The sequence below is a fragment of the Dunckerocampus dactyliophorus genome, chromosome 18 (assembly GCF_027744805.1).
Source record: "Dunckerocampus dactyliophorus isolate RoL2022-P2 chromosome 18, RoL_Ddac_1.1, whole genome shotgun sequence".
Classification (NCBI taxonomy): domain Eukaryota; kingdom Metazoa; phylum Chordata; class Actinopteri; order Syngnathiformes; family Syngnathidae; genus Dunckerocampus; species Dunckerocampus dactyliophorus.
In genome coordinates this window covers 20508421-20526007 of record NC_072836.1, presented here as the reverse complement: position 1 = coordinate 20526007, position 17587 = coordinate 20508421, and the positions used below count along the sequence as shown (strand labels likewise).

General features: G+C 42.8%; 1 protein-coding gene across 1 annotated transcript in view; it reads right to left on the bottom strand.

The window, feature by feature from the left end:
• Window positions 1–11822, bottom strand: part of LOC129170667 (protein phosphatase 1 regulatory subunit 29) — a 77386-nt gene extending 65564 nt beyond the window's left edge. Inside the window, exon 1 of the mRNA XM_054758417.1 lies at window positions 11679–11822. The gene's annotated coding sequence lies outside the window, so the exon portion shown is untranslated. The remainder of the gene's footprint in view (window positions 1–11678) is intronic.
• Window positions 11823–17587: the final 5765 nt, after the last annotated feature.

The following is a 17587-nucleotide window of genomic DNA, read 5'->3' as shown; positions in this document are numbered from 1 at the left end:
AAAAATTATATATATATATATATATATATATATATATATATATATATATATATATATATATATGATTTATTTGTATGAAACCAGATTTTTTTAAAATATGTTTTCATTGTAATTTTTTATTTTTTGTTATTATTATTTATTTCTTACAATAACAATTTTAGAAATAAATGCTAATTATTTCAAATAACCCTATTACTGCACCTTACTGCAGATCCTGTATTTCTAGAATATTACAGTTTACAATATTTTAAATTATGTAAATGTATTTGTCATAATTCAGGTCTTCCCCCTAATAAACAACATGCCCCTATTTGACACCTGGCACTCTCTGCAGTTCAGTAAATACATGCATTTGAGGAAATACCATAAATAATACCACATCTCATAATTATTCCTTGGTTTATTCCATGCCTCCATTATGCAATTCAAGCACAGGCAATACACTGATTTACTAATGTGCACTTCTACAGTTTGCCTTTAGCTATGTAACAATTAGTTATCACTTGAATAGGGTAGGCCTATGTGATGTTAATGTCACACGTTGTGGTAAACAGCAGAAAACAACCCTGAATGCCATTTGACTCCACTGCAGATGAGTTGCAGTAAGACTCCATTTTGGTTTGTCTCTTTAACAACTCACTTAAGATGAAGACGAGTCTGCTTGAAGCCTGACATCCCGTTTCTGTAGGCTGTGTCACACATTAAAATGCAAACAGATGCTTCGCTAGGACACGCCGACACATCCTTACCAAATCTTACTGAGCCAAGACTCTCACACAGAATAGATAACAGATCTGTTTGTGCAAGTGCAGATGCAAAGATAAAATATTCATCAGCCGATCTTAGCCCACTGATCTGAAAAGGAATGAGAGGAAGAGTGAAAGATGGACGAAAAGGGGTAAGCGGGAGAACGACTGGACATGAGACGCCAGACACGTGTGTGTATGAGTGAGAGAGTATTCACAAGCGATAACAACGGAGAGCGAGAAATGATTGTGCAGCACAGATGCCATATGAATCTAGGCCAGTCCAGAAAAAACAAGGCATTATTCCAAAATCCACTTTGTGTGTGAGTGTGTGTGCAATGTGACTGTAGCATGGCACAATACCACTTTCTTCTCTGCTCCGTGCTTCTGCCCTTTATTCCTCATCAGGCTTTTACAATTACAGTGCTGGATGCAGGACACCCACTCACCTTCCAGCGTGTTCTGATGTTCTCGCTCACTTATTCACATTTTTTTAAAGCCAACGTTGAAGCATTCCGTGAGCCGTTAATAGGGGTTGGGGGTGGGGATTGTGTGTGTGTGTGTGGGGGGGGGGGGAGGGGGGGGGCTTTGGCACAAAGGAGAGATGGTGGCAGATGGTCCTTACTGAGCACGTGTACAGTTCACAACCACATACTGTAAACGTAAACAGACACAAATTCATACATACCGTGCGGACGCGGCAAATGCAGAAATCACATCTCTGCTGTGCAAAGTAAACGTGAAGAAATCTATTCTGCATTAGTACACGGCGCTCTCTCAAAATAAGATTGGGAACTAAAAAAAAAAAAAACCTGCATATTGTATGAGTCATGTCCTTCTTCCTCGGGAGATTGCCACATGTGAAAAGCATCCAAATGCTTGCCTTTGCACAAGATGAAAATAGGCTTCTCACATATTGTACTCGTCATGCAGGACATATATCAAGACCATAAGAGCACAGTATAATTGAAGTGTAGCACAGGACCACTTGTATGGACCGTGTATGAAGAATGCTATCCTGGCAAGAGGTAGTCAAATACAAATAAATGAGTAGGGCATCGGACAAAAAAGTAGAATATAATCCCTCGCCACTTTGCGCTCTGAATTTCATGGCTTCATTCTAACACAGTCTTTCAAAAATATATGAATTAACGAATCATTGCTGTTTCATGGTTGAACATGGCCTATTATTAGTCAAAAATGAAGTAAAATACCAATAAAAGGCATTCAGAAGACACATTCAAAGACGTTGTGATGATATGTAGTAATCTACACGGTCACTAGGTGTCAGAAATGTTACATTAGCAGGGCTTCTCAAATAGTGGGGTGGGCCCCCCCTGGGTCCGGTGAGCTGTCAACGAGGGCGTGAGAGGCAGGCAATATTAGTGCAGACCTGCCAACATGTATGAATCAGTCATACTCAACATGCAATTTGACTCTTGAATATGCGTGGATGCTTCACTGCGCTCCATTTCTTGCATTTTGCTGGTTTCACTTTTGAGTTCAGTCTGTACAGTACATATAAATAAAAAGATATCAGTTCCTCAATAGTATTTCAAATCAGTGAAAACATTTCTGTCTCCCAGCGGAGGCATGGCAGAAAATAACTGAGAACCACTGCATCTACTATATTGGGTAATAGGAGTGTAAAGGTGACTACAGGGGTGTTATTTCAGTCTACAGGGCTCTAATCATGTTAAAACCTGTACTTAGAAGTTCGCAAAGAAACAAAACAAATGTTCCATTTATAAATTAGGAACCCTACTTCACTTATCACGGTCGGGTCTGGAACCGATTAAATGCTATAATCGAGCGATTATTCACAATCAGAATCGGAATCAGCTTTATTCGCCATGTGTGTTACCACACTAGGAATTAGGCTCTGGTCTAACACAACTCTCTGTTACAAAGCACAACAATAGTAAATAAATAATAATAGTAACTGAAGTTGAATAAATTGTTGAAGCATTCTGTGGTAGTTCATATGTAAAATTCATATACTTTAAAATCATCCCCCCATGCCAAACACTAGAAATACAAATGATGGGTTCATGGGTCAAGCTGGTGCAATGATAAACCATTATTAACTATCAGGTTATAAATTAGGTTAATCACTGTAGTAGTGTGAGTCATTTGCATAATTTGTTTGGCCCCGTTTCGACGCCGAATGCCCATCCTGACACAATTCTGTCATTTGTTCAGCCGTGCGTTGTGATAGAGTCGCGGCGCATACGTATGACAAGGAAACCTGCTTTAAATGTTCTAAGAAGGCTATATTAGTGTACTTTGTCCTTTAGCATACATGTTTTACACTCCGACCTCTTAAACAATGGCATTTAGGATTCCTTAGGTTATAATATGCATGTGAAGGATGTTGAAAATGTATTTCTATGGTGTTATTTACTTAGACTAGTTAGATAGGGTGGGTGTCCTTCCACCAAACACAGGCTAAATCATTCACATTCCCACTGCTATAGTGAGTAACCAAGGGAGACCCGACACCCTCCATCAACCTGACACAGATCAGCGCCACCCCTCCCCTCCGTGATAACAGCTCTTCCCCATCCAACAGGTCATGATGCAGCACTTTGTCACCACGCTTGCACATGGAACGGCTGTGTTTGTAGTCTATCATCAGGTGTTTGCGTTGGACAAAAAGACATGCTTTGAATATCGTGTCATATTGCCGGCAGGGGGGGTTCTCCACATGTCTATGTCTGTCCATGCCAGCAGCTGGTGCACATGAAGCAAACTGACCATTCATTTTCTCCCAGCTTTCAAAATGGATGCATCTGTTGGACTGCAGGAATCAACCTGCTCAGAGCAGCCAGTGTGGCGCTGCAGAGGTCAGGAGAACCACAGTATAGAGCGGGAGGAGCCACTTGGCGTGGCCCAGCAAGGTTCACTGTATTTGGGCACACGCTCCGAGCAGCCGGTGTGACGCCACGGAGGTCTGCGGCAAACCTTTTGCACTTTTCAAACGCAGCAGCACTGGCGTTTCAGGTGGCTGATAAGTCGCAGAGCATTTGGTACAATTGGCTTCCTCGGAGAGTGAATGTTTGTTTACAAGTGAGGGCGGGGGTAGTTACGACAGGCTGTTAACGTAACAGGCAGGAGCAAAAAAGAGCGCTTGATTTGCTCAGGATTTATCGGACATCATAATTCCCTCGTTATCGTGCACCCCTAATTATTACCGTTGTTATTATGATTGTGTTTTCATCCATGTATTTGTACAGCTTCAGCCAATACCAGCTGACGTGGGGTGAGAGGATGGACTGATAACCTGCCAATCACATTGGCAATTTGTACTGAAATTACAGAATTGGATTTTAAAATGGGCGGTGTTGCCGAAAAATGGTATCCTAACTAAGAAAGAAAATGCCTGAAATAAAGACATAGAGTCCACACGATCACAACAACAGCATGTGCTAACGTCCCAGCAGGAGCAACGTCAAAGTCCAAAAAAGACGCCGCAGCCAAGTGCCCCGTGGTGGCACAGAACGGGGATGTTCAACACGACCAAGCCCGTCACGCATACGAAGCAGCGCCACAAAAAACAGCATGAGGATCCTTGCAAAAACACAGGGAAGCATAAAAAGATTTAGCTTCTTCCTACTCCTTTTTGGACATGTGGACATTTGGACATTGTTCTATGTGATGTGCTCCAGGGTAAGTTGTATGCATGTTCAAAATGAATTCAAGCATAACCATAACCATAACTATAACCAAACAAACCTCCGGCCCTCCCAAACAACCAATACCGCCCGAAACATTAGCACGGCGTGAGAAAGCCTTTTTTTAAAATTCCACACGACAAAAGAAGTTATGTGCCATCTCCGCATCAGGGAGGAACTTCTGCTCTCAGTGGAGGAGTTCAAGTACCTTGGTGCGTTCCTATCCTAACCTATGGTCATGAGATCGCAGGTACAAGCGGCTAGAATGAGTTTCCTTTCCCTTAGAGATTGGATCAGAAGCTCTCCACAAGCTGCTCCTCCCACATTCAGAGGATCCAGATGAGGCGGCTCGGCCATCTGGGCAGGATGCCTCCCCGACATCCTCCTGTTGAGGTGTTTGGCACATCCACCTGGCAGGAGGCCTCGAGGAAGGCCCAGGAAACACTGGAGAGACTATGCCTCTCAAGTGGCCTGGGAATGCCTCAGGAGTAGCCAGGAAGAGCGAAGTCTGGGCTTCTCCGCTGAGGCTGCTGCCACCGGGGCCTGACCTTGGATAAGCGGAAGAAGATGGAAGGAGGGATGGACCCTCAGCATTTTGTACGATGTCCTAAATTGTGAGAGTTCCAACTTAATGTGGTGGTTGGATTGACAGGTGTGGGCGCACGGCTGCAAGCTCTGTGGCAGCAGCTGGCATTCATGGGGATCCCATCAGTAAATGTACTGCGCTGTTTACTTCTCCCATTGACACATAAATATGCAGTACTGTGCCAAAGTACATGACTCATCGCACAACGGTGATGCAGCGTCAGGAGCACTTCTTGCTCAAGAATATTAGAACAGAACCAAGGGAGACCTGGGGATTGAACTTGCAGTCTTCCAAATGTGAGCCAAACCTTCTCTTTTATCTAATCATTGGTCGGCGTCTTTGCTCTCTGCTTTGAAAGTCCGCAGCTATCACTGCAAATAGGCTCGTTGACAAAGAGAGAGTTTGCAAGCGGCTGATGGGTTTTTGCTCGTCTCTGCGCTTAAAGCCCGTAAGCAAAGTGAATAAAACAGCAGGCCGTCTTCTCATGACAAGTTGTTGCTGTCTGATTTTCTCCAACCTCGTCAGCGAATCACCGTTGACCACGACTCTCTTTCGCCGTCTCTGGCCCCAGGGAGACCTCCCACGGGCTCCAGGCAGCGAGGGAGGGACTCTTGCTGTGAAACATGATCGTGGTATTGATCGCACTGCAACAGCTGGTAGGCTGAAAGTGAGCACGGCGCGCTGCGGCCGAGGGCGAGGTGTGGAGGAGTGAGCAAGTGTGAACGCTTCCCAAGGGTTATCCTTCTCGGCGTCCTTGCATAATCCCTCCTGGTGGATACGGGAATCAATACAGAGGGTGTGCCTCGGAATGTTGAGCCACCCGGCGACCCTGTTGAACGTGGGATCAGAAAGAACCGCAAACATGGAGAACATTAAATCCACCATAGGGATGCATGATTTTTGACAATTTGTTGGAATTCCAAAAAAAAAAAATCTGTAAAAATGTATGGAAATAATATAAATAATAAATTCAAAATGTAAATAATTTACAATTCTTTTTTAAATGAAATGAAAAAATAATGTGTTTATGAGTGAAACTGTCTTATCATTAAGCTTATATTAAATCTGCTGGCAATGTTGACGTAGCATTTGAACATTCTTAACTACCATACGAGTGTAAAAGTAAGTTAATAGAATTATAGGTCATGACAGAGTGAAGCTGCAAAATTCGAAGCACTAAATGTCAATAAAATGTCGATAAAAAGGTGAATTTAATCAAGTGGTTTATTGTCCCGTTGGGTCCGTCAATAATCACCACAATAAGACAAGCACAACTTCAATCCCAGTTTACAATATAGCTCTAAAAATGAACTAAATGAGCGGATCCGGCAGGTATTTGTGTGGCCTTTATCCAACCACCTGACTAATCAGAACGTGCTGTAGTATCACTAATGACCCGCCAAATCTGCTCTTTAATTCAATTGACCCGAGGCGTTCTATGGGAATTAATTAGGTCACCAAAGCCCAACGTGTCTCGGCCTCTGACTGTCAAGGTCAGGCCTCTTTAACAGCTCTAATCACGCTGACTAACAAACCTTTTTTAAACTAGAAAGGCACTCAGTCGAGTGCACATTTCCACCAAACTGTGGGAAAAGGTGACAGTGAAGCTAATTTGGGTTTGTGTCGGCGGCCTATGCTCTGACGAGAATGAAGAAGCAGGTGCCAGTTAACTCTTGCTGCAGTGTTAAGTGCAACCTATGTTAGCATAGTAAAGAAACACAAATCATCACACATGGACGGGATGTATTTTTTGTATCTACAGTCGTGGCCAAAAGTTTTGAGGCTGCAAGTATTGGTTTGCTGCTTCAGTGTTTTTAGATGTTTTTTGTCAGATGTTACCATGTTACTATGTGGCTTTGGAAAAAGCCATTGTTTGTCTCCAAACTATTCTTGGATGGTTGGGGGAAGTTGCTTTCGGAGTTTGTTTTGGTGCCATTCTTTATTCATGCCTGTGTTCTTAGGCTAAACTGTGACTGAGCCCACTCCCTTGGCGGAGAAACAACCCCACACATGAATGATTTCAGGATGCTTTACTTTTGGCATGACACAGGACTAATGGTAGTGCTCACCTTTTTCTTACCTGGATGCCCCAAACAATCAGAGAGAAAGAGAAAATGGCTTTACCCCAGTCTTCATGAGTCCAATACCTGTATTTTTTGCAGAACAATCGTCCCTCAGCCAGTTGGTTCCACACCCGACCGTGATAAATTAATTTCCGCGATATAGTATTCAATGCTGATAAATTGAATATTTTCAAATATGTTTTTAACATTATTGGAGCTCTGTAGACATGAAATAAGACGCCTATAGTCACATTTACACTCCTATTATTCATCGTTTACACCACGCTGCACAACTCTTATGCTGCAGGGACTCGAGACGGCCGCTATCTAGCAAGCTAGCGAGCTAACAAACTAGCCTCAAATGTATTTCTTCTAAACTTAAGAAGCCACTCTGTCATGTCGGACACGCCATGGCAGACGTGTTAAGGTAATGTAATGTAAGGTAATGTCTCAATGTCTTGTGTCATTACTTCCGCCCAGTGATCAGAATACTACATCACTTGTATTTCAATGTGTTTCCACTAATAATAGACCACAGGCTACCACAAAACATCATTTCTGAATTTAGTCATTTCTGACCAGTCTGTCCCTAATGTATTTCCTGAAGAGAAGTGGCTTCATTGCGCCCTTCTTGACACCAAAAGTCATCATCTTCCAAAAGTCCTCGCCTCACTTTGTGAGCTGATGCACTCACGCCTGCCTGCTGCCATTCCTGAGCAAGCGTTGCACTGGTGGTGTCCTGATCCTGCAGCTAAATCAACTTTCAGGAAACAGTCCAGACGCTTGCTTGACTTTCTTGGGCACCCTGAAGCCTTCTTCACAACAACTCAACTTCCCTCCTGGAAGATCTGGATGATCTGATAAATGGTTGGTTTAGGTGCAATCTTACTAGCAGAAATATCCTTGCCTGTGGAGCCTTTTTGTGCTACGCCATGACTGCACGTGTTTCCCTGTAGGTAACCATCATTAACAGAGGAAAGATAAAGAATGCAAGCACCATCCTCCTTTTAAAGCTTCCAATAACAGATTGGATGTTATTCTTATATGTTATTGTTATTCTTATTCAATCAGTCATCTCCAGCCTTTGTCGTCATCAGCACGCTCACCTACAGTATGTGAAGCAAACAATCACTACCATGACGTCAGCTGGTCCTTCTGCGGCAGGGCTGAAATGCAGTGGAATTGGTTTTTCGGGATTATGTCCGTTTTCATGACAAAGAGGGACTTTGCACTCATTGCCATTCATTTTATCACCCTTCATAACATTCTGGACTATATGCAAATTGCTACCATAAAAACAGAGGCAGTGCACTTTGTAAGAATTCATATTTGTGTCATTCTGAAGACATTTGGCCGTGACTGTAGTCTGCACAAAATGCAATTTCATATATTCTTTCCTCCACTAAGTTTCATGGAAAGGGGTAATGTAGTCCTGCTAACTAACAAGCATGCCAAGCAAGCTGCTACCCATCTGGTGAGAGCTTAATTCCCATCTAAACACCAACACAAACTTGTTTCTTTTTTGCCTTTTTCTTCCTCACTTTGTCTTAGGTTCTGCTCCTACCTCGTGTTCTTTTTTCTTCTTCCCGCTGCACAGCATCCATCACCTCTCGGGAGCACCCCCGACAGACACCGCAATGGATTCCCTGAATTATGGCTAACATAGTTCAATACAGTTCTGATGAACTGAAGATTACAGAGAAACAAGGCAGTGGGTTTGCAAGGTAGGTGGTCATTATTCAGGTCTCCCTGGCCTGCCTCTTTTACTGATTTCTCCCCCAATCCCCCGCCTTCCAACCCCATTCCCCACCACCCTCCACCACGACACCACTGATCTGTGATTGCAATTGATCGGAGACTGCACATCATTCCTCCGAGAGAAACATCGGGAAGCATCGACATCAGGAGGAAAGGTCTAGCCAGGGATAAACAGAATGGGACAAATGAATGCAGGGGGTGGGCTTGAGAACGGAGCTATGCGGAAATGAAGAGGGCTTGAAGTAGAAGAAGTGGTGTGGGGAGGGGGGGTCTTTGCTGGCATTCCTCCTGTAGCGCCTTACTTCAAGCGGGTGTGGCCAGTGATTGATAGCGGCATGCGAAGCAAGGGTCTTACGAGGGGATTTCACTATTGACTGCAGTGAAAGCTAATTTACTACACCGCATAAGACAGGAGACACCAGCAGATGTCATTTTATGCTGAGGCTCATGTACAAATGACTCATTATTGATCAGAGCAAACCTCCTGTTGACCATCACCTCTTTTACAAACTTCATGTGTTGTCAACTTGTCGTGGCAGTTCCATTTCCCACTTGCAAACTCTCAAGATGCGAGTGTTTTATCTGGACTTTATCTGGACTCAAGGAGCAATCCGCACCTCCCGAGCGTGATTGACTTTTGACAATTGACAATTGCGTACTGTTTCCATTTCAATCCATTCAGCAAGGCAGGCGCAACTCATTCCATCCCAGCCATTTGTCAAGATTTCGACTGATTTTTCAAGGCACACAGAATATTGTGTTCTGTGGCTCGACACACATGGAACCGACCCAAAGGAAGATTAGACTCTCATCTTTCATCAGGAAAAACGGTTTGTTTCTACCTTTTTCCGTTCTTCAGTAATCAGCAGTAGAATTTAGGTAAGTTTCACTTCCCAACAAAAAAAAGGGAGAAAAACAGCTTTTTGTGAAAAGATACATTTCATTGTTTGCTTTTGTGACAGCTCCAATATCTACACAACTACACCACAACATAAGCAACAATAAAAAGGGTTATTTTGCAGGAAAATAACAATTTATTTACAAATACAACACCATCAGCTATTTACAATGTTCACATTTGGAGCTAAACTGTGTGTGTGCAAAAGGGACTAATGATAATCCAAAATTCAAAGCCCAATATCGTGTATTGGCCCAATATCTTGCGTATTTCGCAGTTTTTTCGAGTAACAACTGCCTACAAACCACTGACCAACTGACCATTATTATAAAATATTAAAATTACTTTTAAATAAAAATAATGAATTGTACAATTGTATTTATTTATTTCACATAAAAAAAATTGTAAATATATGTAAAATCAATTTAAAGATTTAAAGTTTAGATTAAAAATATAAAATAAATTAGGAAAAATCTAATTAATTTATTTATCTAAATAAATGGATTTATTTATTTTGCATTTTGTAATATTTGTTATATTACTGTTAGTATTTTAAAATATTAAAATAAAAAAACATTTTTAAAATAAGAATTTATATATTTACAAATTTTAAATACATTTTTAAAATGTATTTTAAAATGTTAAAATAAAAGATAATTGATTTACAGTTGATAAAAAATATATTTTAAAAACATAAAATAAATACATTAAAACATACATTAAATACATTTTATTTACTGATATTAAAATCTTAAAATAAAAATCATGAATTTAAAATTGAATAAAAAATGTAAAAAATCTAATTATATAAAGGCAGAATTGTTGCACTTGTGTTGCATCTCATTAGATGTATCCAATAAAAGGCCCCTTCACCTTTTGTTGGACTGCAGCAAATACATGCCACATCTATTGTGTCCCTCCCGCCCTCCCCACAAATGACTAATGTGATCAGAAGATCTAATCTGATCAAGCCAGCATGTGCATATTCAAGCATGCGATCGCTCTAACATGAGGCGGAGGGGTGTGGGCGTGAGGGGGGGTGTACGTCCTGCCAACATGCTGGCTCAGCACTGTGCGCTATCCGTGGTGCTGAAGTTCCCCGCTGCGTTCCAGCCACAGGGTGCATCCATCACGTACGTGTCACTACGCTACAATTCGAAGACGAATCATTCCTGAGCTCTTTTGCTGCGGCCCAACATGCCTTGCAGCCCAAAATAAAACAAAAACCATGTGGGCGGTATCTGTGTGCTCTGTGTTCGGACACTGTTGCTGCCAGTGGCGGGGAAGCTCAATCTCACTCTCTCACAATCACTCACTCACATGCACACCACCGTGCACGGACACGGGAGCGCTCAAAAGCAGCTGACAGCCAAGCCCTCATTGCAGGTGAAGTGTGCGTGTGTGTGTGTGTGTGTGTGTGTGTGCATGTGTGAGTAAACGCCGCTGTAGAGCTGGGCCATTCACCCTCAAACACACACACACACACACACACACACACACACACGCATGCATGTACACGCTGGCAGTTTTATCCCCTGCGTGATTCCTCCCATGACTCTAAATCCCTCTTGCACATCTGGCCATGGTGCAGCCCGTCAAATCTTTCTTTCCATGCAGACCGTCCCCCACCTCCCTCACCCGCAACCCCTTGCCAGACTACTTTGCTTTCCTCACTTTAAATCAATGCCCATTTTAACCCCGCGTTACAAACCCAGCAACTGTAGCAGAACAGTCAGGAAGAATCCCACATGGGTCCGTCACTACAGCACTCTGACAACACTTAACGCCAAAGCCGAGCTGGAAGGGGTGGGAAAACATCCAAATACTGCAGGAAGAGACAGCTCAAGACAGAAGGGAGAGACACTCTCAAGTGCAGGTGCACGGTCCCTCTCGGAGGCTCAATCATCTCGTTTGTGCTCGACAAAGAAGGAGGAGGTTTTTGCAGCACAGTACCTTTGACTTGTTTCCACTCCAAAATTGTGCGTCCGTTGGACTGAAGCAAGAGAGAATATTCTCCTTTTGTCATCCGCCGTAACGTCGCAGCCTCAGCAGCAGCGGCGGCAGCAGAAGCAGCAAAGCAGCAGCAGCGCGGGAGAAGATGACTGAGGGAGAGAGAGATGGAGAGAAGAGGGAGGGAGCGAGCGCTAGAGTGAGACCTTTCGCATGTGGCAGTGGAGCTGAACTGCATTGGACGTCTGCCTCCTCTTCCTTGTGCCATACTAGCAATACGCAGCAAAAATAATATCAACACATCCATTTTCTACACCGCTTGTTCTCATTAGGGTCATGGCTCAGCTGGAGCCTATCCCAGTTGGCTAGGGGCTGGAGGCAGGGGTCAAGCCTGGACTGGTCGCCACATACAGTATGGGCACCTTCACACCTGTGGGCATTTTAGAGTCTCCAGGTAACCGAACATGCTCGTTCTGGGGGATTTGGGAGGAACCCAAAAGGCGCACATTCCGATTCCAACGCGGACCCTTCTCGCTGTGAAGCAGACCCGCGAAAAACCTGTGCCACCGTGTTACCTCGTTAGGTACTCACCCTTGAAAAAAAAGTCAGAAAAGAAGAGTTGTCTCACAGTCTGGGTCTAGAGACTAAAGTGAGCTTTTCTTCCTGTCACTCACACGCACACGCACACACACACACACACACACGCACACACACACACCAGTGACCAGTCACGGCACAGAGACTCTAGTTAGCAAACCACAGAGGAGTGACGATGCCAGTTTGAAGAGAAAGGTGATCAAAGAACAGTTTATGGAATCTTTTCGTAGTTCGACCGTAGAAAACCTTTTTATGACTTTCTAAGTACAGTTTGTAACATTGTTGGAGCCTGTAGACATGAAATAACACCCCTATAGTCACCTTTGCACTCCTATTATTCATTGGTTACACCGGATTGCACGACTATGCTACAGGGACTCTAGACGCCTAGCAAGCTAACCAGTTAGCATCGAATGTATTTCTTCTAAACTTAAGAGAGGGTGTAAAGTGGAGTAGGGAAAAAGGACAAAGTAAGAAGCCACAAACTTACGACTTCCACACGGAATGGAAGGACAACCTTTATTCACTCGGCATCCATGGCTGACATGGACTGCAAGGCAAGGTAGCGTAATGAGGATGTAACATTACTGCTGCCTAATGGCCAGAAGACTACGTAGCACTTGTATTTCAGTATCTCTTAAGAACAATACAAATAGATTTGATTTGATAGCGTTTTTCAAGGTACCCAAAATGCTCCACCATTATTCATTCACTCCCCAGGCACACACTGGCGGTGGTAACTACATCTGTAGACACAGCTGCCCTGGCGTAGTCTGACGAAAACGTGGCTGCCAATTCACGCCTACGGCCTCTCTGACCACCACCAAACATTCACTCGCATTCATACACCAGCACTGGAGGCAACCTGGGTGACGTGTCTTGCCCGAGGACACGACGACAGTGATTGAGTTGAACTTCCGGTTTCTGGATGACCTGCTCTACCACCGCCGCCTACCGTCTTAACTGATAATCAACCACCAGCCATCATTTATTAATGTATTCATTTCTGAAAATAGCGAGGGAGCGATAATCCAACCACGATATTGCGAGGGACGACCGTACGCGCAACGTACCAGTGACCCTCAAAATGACCAAAACAGGGCAAAGTACTGTGAGTAGTGCATGTTATGATGAATGTACCTGGTCCACACGGGCACAGCAGGCTTATGCAACTACGAAATGGGGGGTTTGGAGGTGTTTTAATAGATGTGACCCATTTCGTGCATGAATTGCCTGCCTCTTTTTATCTGTTTTTATATCTTTAGAACGCACAGAAAAGAGAAAGACGTGTGTTCACATGTCACAAAAAAGGATTGTGGATGCCGGGCAGTTTGTGAGTCAAAGTGTGGAAAAAGAAGTGAGAGTTATGTGCGGGAAGGGAGCCTCATTCTGCCTGTCTCATACATCCAAGGTGTGATCATACTCAATTAACACTTCCTCATCCTCATTTCTCACTTTTTTTTACCTTCCCTACATTGCTCCCCACAGCAGAAATCGTGCACGTGCAACAGCCACGCGTGCACAGCTCATTAACTCGGCCTCGCTCCATCTCTGTCTTTTTTCTTTGCCGATGGAGGACTATTTGCTCCAGAGACCGGCGCCGTACTGAAACTCTCATTAATATTTTCTCCTTATCAGAGCCTCAAGTGTTAAGCAATAGCACAGCGGCTTGTCTTGGCGTGACGCTGGACAAAGCTGTAATCTATTGCCCGCTACAGGGAGGACGTGTGCTCATGTGCGATGAGGTGCTAAGTGGTTCTAGGTACAATAGTTTCTCATACAGCTGTGACATGAGAGCCATGATTTCATTTCTGGCATCAGGCGTGCGCACCATCCACACAGCTGAGTCATACTTGGGATCTGCTGTGATAAACCCCAGCTGCGTTCATGACGAGGTGGAAACAAGCAGACAGGTTTCTCTTCAGTCTTCTCGGGACAAAAAGAAGCATTAGCACCATTATTGTTCCAAGTCAGGACAACACCTCCGCTTCTTGCAGCGTTCTCAACAAGCAGGCTTCTCTACACATCTTCAAATAAAGCCTGGAGCGCTGCCAACTATCTGTCAGTCAGCTACAGACATGGGAGCTGTACGTTTGATCGTTTTGGTGTTCTTCAGCATACCGGCTAACCTAGCGTGATGTTATATTAGCACTGTAGCTATGCCAGTGTTGCTAACCACACTGGCCCTGTATTTACTCGGTATCAGGATGTCAATTTGGAGTATCGCCCTCCTCGACTATAAAGGCATACATGCCACCTTATAAAATAAAATTTAAAAAAAGAAAAAACACGTAATGTTACAGGAATGAAGTCGTACTTTTCTGAAAGAAAGGTGTGAGATTACGTGTCATCGTGTCAAACGGAAGGAAACTTTCCTCTTGCTTCAGGCAACTTTATTTATAACGTGGCAGCAAAACATAAACAGATGAACACGCTTTCTCCTGCATGTGGCGCTCACTTCCGCCTTCCTCACTCCGCCCCCTCCACATGCCCGAGGCCAAAGGTCACATAAATCCGCTCTTTTCATCAAGTTTTTTCTCGTGCATTTACGCCTTTATTCTCAAAATCTCTTTTTTTTTTTTTTTCAGTGTGGCCCTCATACGCGGTCGTTCAAATCAAAATGGAATGTCCCATAAAATGTTCCAGCACTGGACCTTCGGAATGGGAGACCAGAGCGCTGACCGTTGGGCCGAAAGGCCGGACTGTCGACCCAGCATTTCCCAGCTCTACCACAAAGGCTGACTAAAACCAGGCTTAATAAAAGTCATCAAAACTCAAATAAATTCAAATGTGTGAGTCAGTTCAAAATCAAAATGGAATGTTCTGTAGTTGAAAAAAATCCAAAGTACAATCACGTGCTGATTGTGAAGCGAATCACATTCAGCCTCGCGCTGTGAGACTAATTCCACTGATAAACAATGAACCCCCAGTAACGTTCACGTCTTACTGGTAGAAGCCATAAGCCGCAAAAAGCAAAACAAAGACAACATTTTCTTATGAAATGACACAAAGCGTGGGTCCTAATCAACCAAAAAACGGCTTCACCGGAAGAAAATGACGTTCTTGGAGAGCGAAATTGAAAATGTATGGCGTGTGCGCAAGCGGCGCCCTCTGCAAGGAAGAATGAGCAAACATTGCTGGGTCAGGATAGGCTGGTAGACTCCATTCTTAGTCATCATAGTCATCGTCCGTGGTAACCGTAGCAATGCATTCACCTTCCACTCACACAGTCGCCATATTCACTTGTGATGGCAGGACTGTTTACCACGCAGCACGCTGGCCTCACGACTCTTGTGCTGCGAGTGTGTTTCCATGGTAACCGAGAGTAGTATTGTGAAGAGAAGCAAACGAGACAGAGAGACATCGATGCCAACGCGGTGCTCTGCGGTCCCTTGCTGCCTCTCTCCCTGTTTAGAAATATCACGTCAAAATCATCGCAACAGTGTCCAAAACGTTTTATTTACAGGCTTTTAAATGCGTCTGGACAGTGTCTTTGCTTGTGCAACTCTGCTGTCGCCCTTGGAGCCCAGCAAAGACTGGAACAAGTTCGCTTGTCTGAAGGCGGGTAAAGGTCCCGTGACGTCGTTGTGCATCCGCAGGGTGAGAAGTGCAGCCTCAACGCAAATAAAACATGGAATCAAATCTAGCGTCAGCTCATGGCTACGATGGACTATTGGGCCACGATGAAGTAAAATAATAATAAATAATTCACGAGAATAAAGTCATAAATTCATGAGAAAAAAGTTGTAAATTTACAAGAATGAAGTAGTAATATTACAAGAATAAAGCCGGAATCCACCCATCCATTTTCTATGCCGCTTCTCCTCATTAGGGTCGCGGGGGCATGCTGGAGCCTATCCCAGCTGACTTTGGGCGACAGGCGGGGTACACCCTGGACTGATCCCCAGCCAATCGCAGTAAAGTCGGAATATTACGAGAATAAAGTCACAAGTTTACAAGAATAAAGTCGTAATATCACGAGAATAAAGTCATAAATTTACGATCATAAAGTCGTAAATTTAGGAGAAAAAACTCGTAACTTTATGCTACAGGCATTGCCTAAGACAGCTATGAAAAGGGGGGACTTGGCCATGTGGAGGGGGGGAAGGGCTAGCTAGCCATGCTAATCTGTTTGTGCTCAACTGCTGTGTTTTGCTGCCACGTTATAAATAAAAGCTGGCCTGAAGCAAGAGGAAAGCTTCCTTCCTTCCTGAAGAGCTGTGCTCCATTTGCCCTCTGACACGTAACATTAGGACTTTTTTTCTCGTAAATCAACGACTTCATTCTCAAAATCTCTGATTGTTCCTTCAGTGTGGCCCTAATCACTCCAAAAAGTCATAACCTTTAAAAAAGTCATAAATTTACGAGAATAAAGTCGTAGATTTACGAAATCTCAGATTATTATTTTTTTCCAATGTGGCCCTAATATCCCATCGCACACGGACGCAATCCAGACACAAGAATTTCGTGGAGATTTGAAGAAGTCTCGTGGTGAAAAAGAGGAAGCCGTGGCTGTGCTGCTGTGCGTTCATCTCACGACAGAACGCAGCATTCAAATGATGCAAAGATAATAAGGCTCAGTTTAGTCGTTGTCATAGCGAATTAGTTTTCAATACAGATATGATACCGACTACTACTACTAGTAATTCTTATTATTACTACAATGATAACAATCACAACAGACAACTAATAATAAAGAATGTTACATTAAATGAATGCAGTGTACAGTATATACTGTATACTGTATATGCATGGATATTATAATTGTCAATAGCAATTCTACTACTATAATATTATTACTACTACCGATACTATACTACTAAAAATAAATGAATATTTAAATTCTAAATTATTATGAAATATTATGGCACAATAAAATATATTTAATGATACAGTACATCTAATCATGTATATCTATATTGCATTTATACTATATATTTGTAATCATTAAATATGTACTGTATACAATAAGTACAAAATATACAATGAATGCAAAATAGCTATAAAAATAACTTGAAAAACTGGGGTGTTTAATGAAAATAAAATTAAGGAAAATAGATTACGGTAAATAATAATAATATAGATCTACTTTCTTTTTATACTATACAGTATATATATGTGTAAAATCATAAAATATACATACTATGAATATAAATACACAATATGTAATGAATGTCATATACTGTTTTTATGTAATATTTAAATGAGATAAAAATACAGAATTACATAATAAGATGAAATTATAATAATATCTGCTTTATATGTATAACATACTTTTATATGCTGTATCTATAATAATAAAATACACGTGCCAT